The sequence below is a fragment of the Cupressus sempervirens genome, chromosome 5 (assembly GCF_028749045.1).
Source record: "Cupressus sempervirens isolate cs-2001-9-10 chromosome 5, ASM2874904v1, whole genome shotgun sequence".
NCBI lineage: Eukaryota > Viridiplantae > Streptophyta > Pinopsida > Cupressales > Cupressaceae > Cupressus > Cupressus sempervirens.
Window position 1 is genome coordinate 864,591,958 of NC_143122.1, and position 17,208 is coordinate 864,609,165.

The 17,208-nt window shown below is 37.8% G+C and overlaps 2 pseudogenes; both read left to right on the forward strand.

The window, feature by feature from the left end:
- The first annotated feature begins 750 nt into the window (after positions 1-750).
- LOC149558651 (F-box protein At1g67340 pseudogene) lies at positions 751-1,741 on the forward strand (annotated as a pseudogene).
- Positions 1,742-7,055: 5,314 nt separating this feature from the next.
- LOC149558652 (F-box protein At1g67340 pseudogene) lies at positions 7,056-8,039 on the forward strand (annotated as a pseudogene).
- The last annotated feature ends 9,169 nt before the right edge of the window (positions 8,040-17,208 follow it).

A 17,208-nucleotide genomic window follows, 5' to 3' on the forward strand; every position in this document is an offset into this window, starting at 1 on the left:
TTCCTATGTTAACCAAGTGAACTTGGTTAATACTGCATCTTTGCAAACTTCCTTTGTGTTGCCCAGTTATAAAATTCTTTCAATTTTATAAGCCTTGGTTAATTTTTGAAACTTGCCCAATTTTAAGCCTTAAATTGGCCATTCTATCTTTGAATTTTGTGAGTCTTTAAGCCTCTATGTCTCCTGCTCGTTAGCAGCTCCGCACAACACTTGAAATCACTGAAATCTTACTCCTAAGCCTCAAGTTATTAAAGGTTAATGATCGCCACCCAAAATGTGCTTTTCCTAACCTCCCAATAGGTTAATGATAACGTTCAAAAATACATTTTTCTTAACCTCTCAAAAGGTTAATGACAGCGATCAAAAACATGTTTTTCCTAACCTCCCAATAGGTTAATGATAATGTTCAAAAATACATTTTTCTTAACCTCTCAAAAGGTTAATGATAGCGATCAAAAACATGTTTTTCCTAACCTCTCAAGAGGTTAATGATAGCCACCAAAAATATGTTTTTCTTAACCTCTAGGAGGCAGTTATTAACCTATTAAAAATTTCTCCATGAGAAGTCAGACATGTCAATGGGAGCAATTGGCAATAAATGTTTTCACTTATCTTTTGTCCCCTTTCTTGATGGTTTAATATCAGGCATTTTAAGCAGAGGTTGATAGCTTTGAGGATGGAAACAATGCCATGTAAGCTGCTATTACTAGTAAAATGCCCCAGTCTGCAGCATGAGGTTTGGCCGCCAAGATGCATACCAGAAGAGGAAATTATCTGTCATCTAACAAAGGAATTTTTTTCCTGCATGACCAAAGAGATGCCTGATGACCCCTGAAGTGATTTCCAGTTTCAAATCAGGCTATTTGAAGGAGAATCCTTTCGATGCACTTCCTGACTATCTCATCAATTCAATAATGGTTTCTCTCAGCTCTTCTGCGACCTGACCAGTAGATCTCATCAATGCAAAGCTTGCATGCAAGAGGTTTTGTGGCATCACATTAGATGAGGGTTCATGCTCACGCTTCTATGGGGGGGGGGGGGGCGCTCTGAGCGTAAAGACTTCAAAGTGGAACAATGAGTTACATAAATTGCTCTGTGCAGGTGCAGGCAATCCAAAAGCACGTTACATGCCTAGCATGATGTATTTCTATTACTTGATGAATAGAGTTTCAGGTGTACCATTAATGGCAGTCGCAAGGAGCGCATCACACGGATGGGCGTTGTATTCTCTCAGTTTGATTTAACTCAATGGCAACGGAGACTCACGGAGGGAGAAAATGCTAAAAGCAGGCATATTTCTATCTGCCAAAGTAGCTACCCTAGCGCACATTAATGCCACGAGAGAGAGCTCAACCATTGCTTATAGGATGGACATGGAATGAAAAAGAACTTTTAGGAGAGGCATAAATTTGTGGTACATGCCAATGCAAAAGAGGCAATATTATCCATTGCAGAAAAATGCTTCTATGCGATGAAGCTCAAGAACAAGAGATGGCCTGTGAAACATCACACCATTAATGATTCCCTCATGGAATGGTTTGAATTACATCCCCCAACTGATGGTCTAAGACTTTGTTGTTATTCCAAGTGCAAAAAGCCCGAGACTAGATGACATGAATTCTGAAAGTGTCCTGCGTGTAGCACTGCCAATTACTGTTCCAGGGCATGCCAGGCTTTGGAGTGGAAGAACAATCACAGGTATAATTTCTCCCTTGTTGATAATTGGGATGAAAATTATTGACCAGGTGACCATTAAAGGTGATGATTGGAACCATCAGGCTAGGATAAAAATGGTGGACTTGACATTCAAAACAAATATGGAACAGCTTACATAGATTGTGCAAATGGGAGTCTAATTGAGTAGAAAAATAGTTTTGTCCAAAATACGGCAGTCTTGAATCAAGAAGCCCCTAATTGTTCATTTCCAGATCTATGAACAAGTTGCAAGAGATGTAAACAATACTTGAGATTGCTCTCAACTTGTTTGACATAATGGAAAAATAGAAAGGAGAGCAAACTATACCTGCGACATTACATATTCAAGCAATTCTGAAATTGGGTTTGACTATTTGAGTGACAAACTTGGACAAAGTAAAGAGGACCTTGTTATGAGATGGCCAAAACCATTGAACTTTTCTATTGTTGATGAACTTGACTCAGTCCTGATTGGTGATGATAGAAAATCCTTTGCTGATAAGTGGTGAGGCCCCTAGTGTTGACGCGTGGTTTCTAGTGGTTGTTGGGGTAGCCAATCTTCTTGTACAGGATTATCATTATAATGTGGAGTTCACTAAGGAGGGCATAGCAACTGTAGAGCCAGCTCTTGACACAGATGACTTGTGGGATGAAAGGGATCCTTAAGCAAGATTTGTGATAAATGCTTTAAAGGCAAAAGAGTTCTATCAACGGGATGTGAACTACATTGTCAAAGATGTTTAAGTACAAATTATTCTGCAACAAGCGTAAATGTCGAGGAGAATCAAATATCCCCCTCATGGAGGGAGATGACAATGAAGGAGTTGATTATTATAGATACTCTTATAGCTAGTTGTGTTGAAGGGTTACGAAGATTGCTGAAGCAGCTAGTAATCATGGTAAGGAAGTTAGACATGTTGTTAACAAGATGCATTGAACGTATGATGAGTTTGTTGCAAGAGCTATATGTTTCAGGGCTTTCTGAGATAGATCAATTGTGTCCAGGTAGATAGAGTTAGTAGCTAGAGGAATCAGTGATTGTATATGGAAACATCTTTAGGAAATCTAGCTAAAGTTTTGTTTTTGCAGGTTTCCTTGTATAGGTTAATTTTTCTTGAGGTTAATTAACCTTCCAAAATCACGTATTTTGGAGGTAGTTATTAACTGCAAAGAGGTAGTTATTAACCTCTATGTCTATATAAGGACATCTTTTGGCTTTGTAAAAAGGACATTTTGGTTGGAAAATAAGGGAACACTATGCTAAAATTTTGATCTAGGGATAAATTTTGGAAAGTATGTACACTTTTTATCTCTGAATTGAAAAATCTCTATTGCTTTCTTGGTGCAAGGAAATGAAATGAGATGTGCTTTGGGTTTCTTATTTAAAATCCAAATTGTTATACATTGTAGTAGACATTCTCATGGTGCTATGTGAGTGTTTACGAATGATAATGAATGCATTTAATAATACTGGTTGCTTTCAAGCGTAGCTCTTGAGCACCTCTGTTATTGATTTTGTTTACTGAAGAAGGTTGTGAAGGCGTGTGGTGCATTCGTCCTGAATGACTTTCTCTTGAACTTTGAAATTTTGGATTCTTTAATTGAAAAACCCTTTTAAAATTATATCATACGAGGGACCTGCCCCTCAAAAGGTAGAGGAAGGCCGCATACTAAGGGCCTATCCAACTGTTGTGAACATATTGGCACACACTCCGTTGGGCAATTCTTCTATGACAAATCTGTTTACCAACAGATTTTTGGCGACTCCGCTGGGGAGACTGAACAAGAAAGAGTAACAGTCGCTTGTAATGAAGCACAATGGTGCTTCCGCATGAGAACATTTTTCCTGTTCTCCAACTGAACCTTTGCTTTCAAGACACTCAGGAAGATATCATCTCAGACTTGAACACTTTAGCCTACAGGTGTAGACGAAGTGCATAGGAATATTATCAAGTGAATCAAGTTCTTGAAGAAGAAGAAGAGTTCGGAGAAATCTTGCGAAGAGCCCCTATTGGTCAGAACATTGTGGTTGTTGAAAGGATAGCAGTCATTCCAAGAAGAAATAGGCAAAATCTTGGTCGCATTCAAAACCAAGTGAACCTTAATCAATAACATGGTTGATAAAAGGTACCTTCCCTGGAATGAAGGTTGGCGACTCTATTTTGAAGATTGATTATCGGCGAATCTATTTGAAGGTAGAAATTCAGAATCATGGTTTGGTACAAGGGAAAAGTTGAAAGTGACAATGATAGTGATAGTGATGACGAATACCTTTCATATCCTAAGAAACAGATTCCTGATGAGCCTTTGCAAGTTGAATTTTTGAAGAATTTCTATGGCGGCAGGAGGCTGGATCCTAAAATGGTTCATCCCCACTTACTTCAAGTTTTTCAAAAGATTGAAGAAGAGGATGGAAAGGATTATGATTTTCTTTTTCATGATCAAAAATCCTTTTTGGAAAAAGATTTAGCATATAAAGATAAAGAAGGCTTTGCTGAAAAATATGTTTCATCTAAATCAGAAATGAAGAATACTAAAAATTTCCCTCATGTACCCATATCTCCGAAAAATCATATTGATCTTAAGAAAGCAAGCTTCTTGAAAAGTTTCAATGGTGGACGAAAACTAGATCCAAGAGGGATTCATCCATCTTTGCCTAGAACTTTGCAAAAGATAGATGAAGAAGACAGTAAAGATAATAAGTTTTTCTCTTACAAACCCAAATCATTTTTAGAAGTTCTACATGTGAGCATAAAGAAGAACTTGATAAGAAAAGTGATTCATGTCAATCAAAGATCAATAGTGGTGGTCAAAAAGGTGTTCCAATGCTTGCACCTATTACTCATTGAAGTCATACTTCCATTGATCCCAATCAGGTTGAATTTTTAAAAAACTTCTATGGCAATGCATGCCTGGATCCTAACAAAGTACATTCTTCTTTACTTCAAATGTTGAGAGAACTTGAGAAAGAAAACCCATGCAAGAATTATTTTATTGGTAGTAGAACATCTCCCTATTGAAATGTTACAAAGGATTCATCTAAATCTTCATGCATAAAAGAAGACAGGAATCCTATGTGTAAAGAAGGAGATAGTCAAGGAAGAGAATCTATAGGAGAAGAAGGGTTTGCTAATATATCAAGGCATGATTTTGAAGATTTTAAAATCCAGGAGAAATTATTCAATCATCTCAATCCTAATGACAAAGAAAAAGAAATATCAAAATCTTGGAAAACTACACAACAAATGATTGAAGATGAGGAAAATGTGGATCAAGGTGAATTTCATACTATTTTTATTCCTACTTGGTGCCTGGATGCTTTAGATGATGACTTCCTATGTGGAGAAAATCTTCCCAATCATCCTTCGATGATTATTCATGATGATGAATCTATTGATGATATCAATACTTTAGATGTCATAGAACAATCTGAAACTACTATCATTGATGAAGATAAGAGCATCAATGAACTTCTACAAATATCCACTTTCCCCAAAGAAATGGAAACCTTTACCTTTGATGACATTGATGAACTTGTGATTAAAAGATCAGTTGATGAAAAAGTTAAAAATCAGCTTAGAGGAGAAGAAGATGAATCCTCTAGCCTTCATTCCTTATCATGTGTGTTAGCTTTCACACTTTATGAAAGATGTCTTGGAGAAGAAATGGTGATTCAAGACGGAATAGATATCATCGAACATATTGAAGATGAAAGATATATGGACATTAAGACAAGTTCCTCTATTCCAAGGGAAATACAATTGAAATCCTATGGATCATTCAAAGTTCAAGGAAATACTCTTTTTGAGCCTTTTCATCAAATAGTAAATCCTATGCCAAAGAGATTCTATGAGAAGAATAACCATGATGAAGAAAGTAATGAGTTAGCAGGGGATCTAATGGAGGAATCCAGTGAAGAAAACTCATATGATGTACTTGCTCCAACCTTGTGCTCAAAATCCTTGGATGGTAAATTTCTTTATGAAGAAAATGTTTACTTAAATCCTTTATTCATAGAGAATGACATTTCTACTGATGATTTCCAAGTTGGTATTCGAAGACAAGATTCAATTGCTATAACTCCACAAGTTGCTTCATGTCATATATTATATGAAGGCAGCCCCGTACAAGGTTTGATATCTTTGAGAATTAATCACCAGAAGGATCTTGAGAAGGAGAATTTTATAATTCAACTCTTTGAAAATGAAGTTATCAATGGCATGCCACAGGAAGAAGAGTTGATCTTGAAGTCTGATATTTTTGATGAATCTTGGTTATTTGGATGTGTCCCTTTATCTAGAGAGGCAGAACATTATATGAATATTAGAATTGGAATTCCAGGAGCCAACTTATATTCGAAACCACAAGAATCTGGAAGTTTCCATAGGTTAGCATGTCATGGTATTTATTTTACCCAACCAGTGAATGGATTTGCATGAATATACCTTGAGTCACTGGAGGTAGGGAAACCTACCTTGTATATAGTCTAGATAGGAATTTTTGTTGTGCCTAGTTTGCTTTCAGTTGTCTGGTTTTTGGTGCTAGTTTCCTCCCTTTTGCAAAGTGATCCCTCAAGTGACTCTATAGCCCCATGGATAAAGCATTGTCTAATTATTCTGGATTCAAGCTTTGTCCTATACAGTCCTTGTCCCCAGTTAGAGCCAGTTGTTGCCCAGTTATAAAATTCTTTCAATTTTATAAGCCTTGGTTAATTTTTGAAACTTTCCCAATTTTAAGCCTTAAATTGGCCATTCTATCTTTGAATTTTGCGAGTCTTTAAGCCTCTATGTCTCCTGCTCATTAGCAGCTCTGCACAACACTTGAAATCGCTGAAATCTAACTCCTAAGCCTTAAGTTATTAAAGGTTAATGATCGCCACCCAAAACGTGTTTTTCCTAACCTCCCAATAGGTTAATGATAATGTTCAAAAATACATTTTTCTTAACCTCTCAAAAGGTTAATGATAGTGATCAAAAACATGTTTTTCCTAACCTCCCAATAGGTTAATGATAACGTTCAAAAATACATTTTTCTTAACCTCTCAAAAGGTTAATGATAGCGATCAAAAACATGTTTTTCCTAACCTCTCAAGAGGTTAATGATAGCCACCAAAAATATATTTTTCTTAACCTCTAGGAGGCAGTTATTAACCTATTAAAAATTTCTCCATGAGAAGTCAGACATGTCAATGGGAGCAATTGGCAATAAATGTTTTCACTTATCTTTTGTCCCCTTTCTTGATGGTTTAATATCGGGCATTTTAAGCAAAGGTTGATAGCTTTGAGGATGGAAACAATGCCATGTAAGCTGCTATTACTAGTAAAATGCCCCAGTCTACAGCATGAGGTTTGGCTGCCAAGATGCATACCAGAAGTGGAAATTATCTGTCATCTAACAAAGGAATTTGCTTTCCTGCATGACCAAAGAGATGCCTGATGACCCCTGAAGCGATTTCCAGTTTCAAATCGGGCTATTTGAAGGAGAAACCTTTTGATGCACTTCCTGACTATCTCATCAATTCAATAATGGTTTCTCTCGGCTCTTCTGCGACCTCACCGGCAGATCTCATCAATGTAAAGCTTGCATGCAAGAGGTTTTGTGCCATCACATTAGATGAGGGTTCATGCTCACGCTTCTATGGGGGGGTCTCTGAGCGTAAAGACTTCAAAGTGGAACAATGAGTTACATAAATTGCTCTGTGTAGGTGCAGGCAATCCAAAAGCACGTTACATGCCTAGCATGATGTATTTCTATTACTTGATGAATAGAGTTTCAGGCGTACCATTAATGGCAGTCGCAGGGAGTGCATCACATGGATGGGCGTTGTATTCTCTCAGTGTGATTTAACTCAATGGCAGTAGAGACTCACGAAGGGAGAAAATGCTAAAAGCAGGCATATTTCTACCTACCAAAGTAGCCGCCCTAGGGCACATTAACGTCACGAGAGAGAGCTCGACCATTTCTTATAGGATGGACATGGAATGAAAAAGAACTTTCAGGAGAGGCATAAATTTGTGGTACAAGCCAATGCAAAAGAGGCAATATTATCCATTGCAGACAAATGCTTCTGTGCGATGAAGCTCAAGAACAAGAGATGGCCTGTGAAACATCATGTCATTAATGATTCCCTCATGGAATGGTTTGAATTACATCCCCCAACTGATGGTCTAAGACTCTATTGTTATTCCAGGCACGAAAAGCCCGAGACTAGATGACATGAATTCTAAAAGTGTCCTGCGTGTAGCACTGCCAATTACTGTTCTAGGGCATGCCAGGCTTTGGAGTGGAAGAACAATCATAGGTATAATTGCTCCCTTGTTGATAATTGGGATGAAAATTATTGACTGGGCAACCATTAAAGGTGATGATGGGAACAATCGGGCTAGGATAAAAATGGTGGACTTGACGTTCAAAACAAATATGGAACAGCTTACATAGATTGTGCGAATGGGAGTCTAGTTGAGTAGAAAAATAGTTTTGTCCAAAATACGACAGTCTTGAATCAAGAAGCCCCTAATTGTTCATTTCTAGATCTATGAACAAGTTGCAAGAGATGTAAACAATACTCGAGATTGCTCTCAACTTGTTTGACATAATGGCAAAATAGAAAGGAGAGCAAACTATACCTGCGACATTACATATTCAAGCAATTCTAAAATTGGGTTTGACTATTCGAGTGACAAACTTGGACGAAGTAAAGAGGACCTTGTTATGAGATGGCCAAAACCATTGAAATTTTCTATTGTTGATGAACTTGACTCAGTCCTAATTGGTGATGATAGAAAATCCTTTGCTGATAAGTGGTGAGGCCCCTAGTGTTGACGTGTGGTTTCTAGTGGTTGTTGGGGTATCCAATCTTCTTGTACAGGATTATCATTATAATGTGGAGTTCACTAAGGAGGGCATAGCAACTATAGAGCTAGCTCTTGACACCGATGACTTGTGGGATGAAAGGGATCCTTAAGCAAGATTTGTGATAAATGCTTTAAAGGCAAAAGAGTTCTATCAACGAGATGTGAACTACATTGTCAAAGATGTTTAAGTACAAATTATTTTGCAACAAGCGTAAACATCGAGGAGAATCAAATATCCCCCTCATGGAGGGAGATGAAAACAAAGGAGTTGATTATTATAGATATTCTTATAGCTAGTTGTGTTGAAGGGTTACGAAGATTGTCGAAGCAGCTAGTAATAATGGTAAGGAAGTCAGACATGTTGTTAACAAGATGCATTGAACGTATGATGAGTTTTTTGCAAGAGCTATATGTTTCAGGGCTTTTCGAGATAGATCAATTGTGTCTAGGTAGATAGAGTTAGTAGCTAGAGGAATCAGTGATTGTATATGGAAACATCTTTAGGAAATCTAGCTAAAGTTTTGTTTTTGCAGGTTTCCTTGTATAGGTTAATTTTTCTTGAGGTTAATTAACCTTCCAAAATCATGTATTTTGGAGGTAGTTATTAACTGCAAAGAGGTAGTTATTAACCTCTATGTCTATATAAGGACATCTTTTGGCTTTGTAAAAAGGACTTTTTGGTTGGAAAATAAGGGAACACTATGCTAAAATTTTGATCTAGGGATAAATTTTGGAAAGTATGTACACTTTTTATCTCTAAATTGAAAAATCTCTATTGCTTTCTTGGTGCAAGGAAATGAAATGAGATGTGCTTTGGGTTTCTTATTTAAAATCCAAATTGTTATACGTTGTAGTAGACATTCTCATGGTGCTATGTGAGTGTTTACGAATGATAATGAATGCATTTAATAATACTGGTTTCTTTCAAGCGTTAGCTCTTGAGCACCTCTGTTATTGATTTTGTTTACTGAAGAAGGTTGTGAAGGCGTGTGGTGCATTCGTCCTGAATGACTTTCTCTTGAACTTTGAAGTTTTAGATTCTTTAATTGAAAACCCCTTTAAAAATTATATCATACAAGGGAGCTGCCCCTCAAAACGCAGAGGAAGGCCGCATACTAAGGGCCTATCCAATTGTTGTGAAAAGTTTGGCACACACTCTGTTGGGCAATTCTTCTGTGACAAATCTGTTTACCAACACTTTGGTAATCGAGTGAGCTCAATTAACATTGGTTCCATCCAATTTTCCTTTGTTAACCAAGTGATCTTGCTTAACACTTAACTTCTGCAAACTTATCTTCAATGCCCAGGTGAACTTGGTAGACACTTTCTTCTAAACATGGCAAATACTAGAATACTCGACAGTCATAGAAAATTGTCTTCATTGCCTGATTCAAATCAACATTGTAATGCCCTACCTAGAGATCCTTGGAAACAAGGATGAAATACAAGAAAGATAAAAAATAAAATAAACCAAGTGTAAGTGCACATGACAACAACATATACAGATCACAAAGATCACAACAGAAGACTGACAATCATCCAAACACCAACATATCTCCAAATGCCACTACTAACCAAAACATAAACAAGAAAACATAAGAGATCCACCAAGCTGAAAGACAAAAGCTAACTCTTGAAAATAGGCTAAGTCTAAAATCTCGAAGCCCTAAAATTTGGCTAAGTCTGAATTTCTGAAGCCCTAAAATCTCCTACAATCTTTATCTTAGCTCGTAGAGGTTTGGAACCTTTCTCAAATGAATCATCAGATATATAAAAATATATCTTAATTATAAGGAATTAAAATATATCTTAAGAGTTGTGTAGGGTTTTGCATAAAAAAGTGCCAAGCCACGTGAAGAAACCCAACACGCCACACAAAGACTTGCATCCTCGCATGAGAAAGTGCATTCTCGCATGAGATCCCAAATCAGCACGTAAGAATGAAAAGTGGTAAAAAGCTAAGGAAACTATGAAACAAATTTCCTCCACACTGGGGAGTACTAGATCCACATCTTGAGGAATGAACACTCAAACTCTAATTGAATAATTGAAAGACAGAAAGCTAGAAACTAACCATCTAACAAATAGTGAAGGAAAAGTATAGAAGGGAAACATCACAGTGTACTGAAAGCAAAATCACATTTTAAAAAAATTAACATCACAATGAGAAAAATAACCAAGTATGTGGTTCCTCCCAATCATCAATGGCATCATAAGACCATCATGGGCCCTAGCCATCCCCCGCACGTAACATCCCAAGCCACCAATCAAATTTTTAGTACTATTGTAATAGGCACGTGACTACTAAAACATGCTACAATATAAGCATAAGGAAATCTAACATGCTAGTAGTAAACCATAAGATAATTCTACAAAGTAGATAACATCATCTATCACATGCTAATCATCATAATAAGGAATGTGTCAAAACTAACATCATCTAACATGATATACAAGCATTCTGATGAAAGCATAAATCACAAGAAAGCATACTCTAGAACCCAAAGTACCAAGTGAACACATCCAGCAATAGTTGCACTAGGACAATAGACCATCTTTGTACATCAGTCCCTAGCAGTGGTGAAGGTAGCTACACCTCCTGACCATGTAGCACCCATAGGTCCACACTCACCATGCTAATTGTGATAATGATCGAACCACAAACACACACAAAGAAAACATCCATGGCTAACACACACACTAGGCAATATGATGACTAAATCCAAGACACAGGTGATGCATAATCTACAGGTCTTGGTTAGACACTCAATGGGCTACTATGTAGGGGCTGACATCATGGAGAGTCACTTAGCATTGACAAGCCCAAGCTCAAATCATGTGACCTCAAACTTAAATGGGTGCTCACACATTGTGCTGTCAAACTTAATTAGGTTCTCATACATTCTATTATCTTAAGTTTTATTACCACCTAGTATTTTATTTAGTTATCACTTATATAAAGCTCCCTCTGCCAACCCATGGTGCCATGATCACCGGGCTACAAGATAGAAGTCCCCTCCATATGATACCCTACCCTACCCATGTTCATCCAATGATGAGTGCCTGTAGGCATACAAATTCCCAACCCATTCTAAATGATCACAATTTCCATAAGTACCATAATAGATCAGGCCTCGTAGGTCACCTAAAAAATGTACTCGTTTGCTGTGCACAACCATTACGAAGATCGTAACAAAAGGACTGGATGAGAACACAAAGAAAAAAGTCAATCAACTGAAAACATAATCAAGATGATGGATGCTACACACATCCCAATGCAAAACCAAAATGCAATAAAGGTCTGACTAACATCCAAATGGATCGTCCAAGCCCACAACCAAACTCATGCCAAGAAAACCTAAGAAAATTGGACGACATGCAAAATGAGGTAAAAAACCTCAAAAACTAGAAAATTTTTTAAATTAAAAACCGTTTGGTCTTTGGGTGCAAAAACCCTAAAAATCTAATAATAAAAGAGTGTGGATGTCGTATACAAAAACAACCAACATAACAGCTCAAAACCCCAAACCCTCATCTTGAAAAAAAGGAAAACATTTGTACCTGACCAACTGGGTAGAACTGGCAAATAGAAACACAGGGGAAACTAGTTCTCAACCTCCTAGCATACTGCTACAAGAAATAGAAGCTAAAATAGAGCAAAAGAAATAAAATAGAAAGGCCCTACCTAACAGTAAAAGGGGCAAAATCTGTAAATAGCCTAATAAAATAAGTAACCCACTAAAGTTGTTGAAAGTGGTGGAAAAGAAAGGTCTCCCTGAGTTGGATCTAATCAGACTGACCTTGTGAAAATCCCACACTCATAGCTCCTAGAATGAACAAAAAATGAATCCTTCAAAAGAGGATTTCCAAAAAAGCTCTCAAATTTCTATTTCTGAAAAGTGAGAAGTGAATAATGAATTCACTTTTTCAATACTTATTCACTTTTTGAGTGAATAGTCAATATAGGAAAATTGTTGGAGTTGAAGAAAGCCAACTCCGAAGATGCCAAGATCACCTGCATGCGAACCTGTCAAAGAGAAGCCATAGAATGGGAGGAGCATGGAGCACGGGCAAAAACCCTAAATGGACATGAGAGCCATCATAATGCAAACACAAGAAGAAATGTATTTACAATAAGAAATGATATGATGATCGATTATGTTACAATGAGAGAGAGCCCGAATATAAAGAGCTCATGGAAGCTTGTAGAACAAGCTGGAAGGAGGTAGAGGACAAAAATGACAACTCAGCACATATCCACAAAAAGTGGAATATGCAAAAAAAGGAGAAAACTCTCGAGTTGTCAACAACTAACCACTACATGCATTAAATATGAAATATTAAATAAATGCATGACCTAAGTAAGCTTAAGCAATAGAATAAATAATTAAATATTAATTATTTACTCTAACACCCCCCCTTAAGTGCAACTTAGGGAAATGCCTTAAGCTCACAAAACTAAGATGAAATGCATAATGGGTCCCGACAACGAGGCCATTTTAGGTACCCAAGTACAATGCAAGAAGATGAAACCTCTGTAAGCAGGGAAAGAGAGAAAACCACATGGGAAAAACTCTCCCCTAAAAAGAGGTAAGAACCCAGTGAAGAGCTGAAGAAGTCTCCAACTAGGGAAAATGTCCCCTAAAACAGGAACAATGAGTGATCATGAAGAAGCAGCATCACTGAAGCATGAAGAGCCGCAAATCTGTCAAACTGCTGATCTGAAGAAACCTCCATGGAAGAAGAAGGCACGAGCCGAGCATGTCTATATGGTAGATGATCCATCTCACCGAAATGCATAGGTAGCCAGCCACTGCAATCGCCTTGTATGTAGGATCAACCACTGAATACATAGTTCACACTATCAAACCATCGAACCATGGATGCATTAGAACACAGCATAATCCCCCCTTAATGCAGACGGGGTGTGATGACAGGCAACTGAGAAGGTGAGCCAAAATCTTCTGTAAACGAACCAAGAACGAGGAGAGAGGAAAAGAAGTACAGACACCGATAAAGACACGATCTTACTGACTCTGCATGGGCTAATGTCGTGGAAGGGACACTCACTTGACAAAGGGAGAATGCCTAAAACAGCAAACAAATAATCCCCCCCATGGTGCTTTATGAAATAGTGCAAGTACACCTGACTCAAAACAACGTTCATGACTCCCAGAATACAAAAGTGACAGTTTATCTCAGTACGAAAATAAAAAATGCTTCAAAAGGATAGCTACAATGATCAGAACTGAAAAAGAGCTGAACCAAAAGAAAGTACAACCAAAAATAAAGAAAACCATGCCAGGAAAACGATCCTCGGGCCTAAAACACTCAAAATATCCACCATGGAGCAAAAACGCCAAAACTATGATAGAAAGAGAAGAGGCCAAAAACGAAGAAAAAGGACTACTTTGCTGAAAAGAACATAGAACCAGCTTTCCAGAAATATAAAGTTTTCCAAAAATAGACATGGGACGCAAAAGATATGCATGTCGGAGTCAAAAATAGGACTTCAGACTTTAACTGAAAAAAAAGCAATAAAAATGCATCAAAACCAAAAAATACCTGCACCAAAATCTCCGTCTCGAAACCAGCTTTCTGGCGCTTCTTTCGGATCGGAAAAATACCTCCGTATGCAAGAGTTATGGCCAAAAAACCACAAGTAGGTCCAAAAGTCAATCAGGAGAGGTGCATGCAAGGGCTGATGCAGCACTGACGTCAGCAAGTCACGCGATTAAATTTGACGGCTTGGAGGCCGTCGCCGCAAAAAAAGAAGTGCCACGTGGCAGTACGGACAATGACGTGGCAGGGCCACGTGGCAATGTGCCACGTGGCACGCCTGCCATGTGTCACGCGCGGATTGAATACCTGTCGCTGACTGTGCAGTGCTGTCCGGCTGAGCTGTCGGCGGGCGGAGGTGGCCGCACGGGCGGCGGAGCCAGGAGGAGCCGCCGGCAGAGGTGGCCACAGGGCGGCGGGCTGGAGAGGCGCCGCCGGTGGAGGGCGGCGGCCAGGAGGCGGCCGGGCCACGGTGGTTCGCGGGCGGCGCTGCCTGCTGCGGCCGCTGCGGGCGGCGCGCAGGTGGCGCGGTGGCGGCCCCGCAGTGGCGCGGCGGTGGTGCGCCCGGAAACCCGCTTTTTTTAAAATTTTTTAACGCTCTGCGTCCGTACGATCCGTACGGCAGCGGCCCCGGAAGCCTCAAAAAATTGCCAAAAATGCCCTGTCTCCAAAAACGAAAAGCTTTATATGAATCCTGACTGCAAACGGCCTTCCGGATCCAATGGTGATGTCCGTTTGGGCTGAAAGTGCTCTGAAAATTCGCTGATCCCCTGATTTGAAGAAAAATTGCACAAACAAACTAGGGTTTGTGACTTCAAATCACGGCTTCAAAATTTCTTTAACGAAGCAGCAGCAGGAAGGCTCTGATACCATGTTGGAGTTGAAAAAAGCCAACTCCGAAGACGCCAAGATCACCTGCATGCGAACCTGTCAAAGAGAAGCCATAGAATGGGAGGAGCATGGAGCACGGGCAAAAACCCTAAATGGACATGAGAGCCATCATAATGCAAACACAAGAAGAAATGTATTTACAATAAGAAATGATATGATGATCGATTATGTTACAATGAGAGAGAGCCCGAATATAAAGAGCTCATGGAAGCTTGTAGAACAAGCTGGAAGGAGGTAGAGGACAAAAATGACAACTCAGCACATATCCACAAAAAGTAGAATATGCTAAAAAAGGAGAAAACTCCCGAGTTGTCAACAACTAACCACTACATGCATTAAATATGAAATATTAAATAAATGCATGACCTAAGTAAGCTTAAGCAATAGAATAAATAATTAAATATTAATTATTTACTCTAACAAAAATAGCCAGTTGGAGTAGTTAAACTCTTAATCGACCCAAATGAAAACATGTTATTATCTATAACAAAAATTCACCTAAGGAAAAGTTGCCAGAAAATAAATCCGAAAAGATTTAAAGCCTAAAAACCCAAAAACACAGAAAATCACTTAACACTTTTGTGATAGAGCAAACCTCTAAATGTATAGACACACTCATAGGTCTGATCACATAATGTAGATGAGTTCAGATTTACTAATCACTGAAAGGTTTTAATTTAAAACAACTAAATAAGGATATGTCGACGATATAGGGATGACATTGGTAAAATATGAATGGTTGAATCACTATCTCCATGTGTCACTGCTAGGGATATAAGTTGTGCACACTAAAACACACAATCAAGTGCAATTAATGCATTTAAATAACTAGTTAACCCATTTACACCACTCACATTCGCATTAAGCATAGAGAACAAGAATGAAGTAAATAACCATAGCATAAGAATCCATCTCAAAACATAATCCACAAATATGTCCAATAAGCTATATAACTAGATAATCAAATATCCTCATAGATCTATCGTCATCTCAAAATAGCATAAACATGCAAATATGATAAACTGAACAACATAATAGTATAACATCTATTGTACTAAATCAAAGTATAACATTCGACCCTTAGGTCATTTCAAAGTACATAAAATAATAAGAGTAAAAAGTATCTCTCAAATCAAAATAGACAAGGTACAGACCACAAACACAAGAGACGCTATAGACATACACTAACTAGTAAAGATATGACATTTTGTGTAACATCAAAGATAATATATAATTGATCAAAACACTCCCTCTTTGGTAGTGATGGCAACACAACATGACATAAAATAATGAAATTTTAGAGAAAAATAAATTAAGGAAAATATCGTTAGTTTCATTCTAATTTTGATCCATGAAAACTACCTCTATGAGTATGAATTCCCTCTTATTTTGGTTTCTCCCTCTACCAGCAAACTATGTCTTCAACATCTTCTTCTGATAACAAACTCTCCCTCTTTGATATCAGAACAAGTTCTTCCTCTTTGAAATCTTCAAACAAAATTTATGTGATATGACATACACAAACTCTCCCTCTTTAACATCTTATACCAAAGACAATATTTAGTGAATATTAATGTACCTAATGTATAGATTCATATACAATTTACCCTTTCATTATTGCATCAACTTGATTGATCTTGAACATACGCTTGTTAATGCATCACTAAACTTTATTTAGTGAGCTTCAAATAGGGGAATAGCCCCTAACTTAGCTCTTAGATACAAAAATTCATCCTTAGGTAATGGCTTTGTGAATATGTCTGCAATTTGTTCTTTAGTATTCACATATTCCAATATTACCTCTTTGTCTTGCACCAATTCTCTCAAAAAATGATATTTTATTACAATGTATTTGGTCTTGGTATGCATCACAAGATTATTTGATCTATTAATTGCACTTGTGTTATTACAAAATATAACCACTAGATCATTTCTACTTTCATACCTACCAACAGTTCCTTGAATCAAACAACATTGGAACATTTAACTATTGTTGCAACATACTCTGCCTCTGTTGTAGACACTAACACTAGAATATTTTTTCTATGTTTACCAAGTGAACTCAGTTAACACTGCATTTTTACAAACTTCCTTTGGTAACTAGGTGAGTTCTGTTAACATTGGTTCCATCCAACTTTTCTTTGTTAACCGAGTGAGCTTGGTTAACACTCAACTTTTGAAAACTTCTCTTTGATGCCCAAGTGAACTC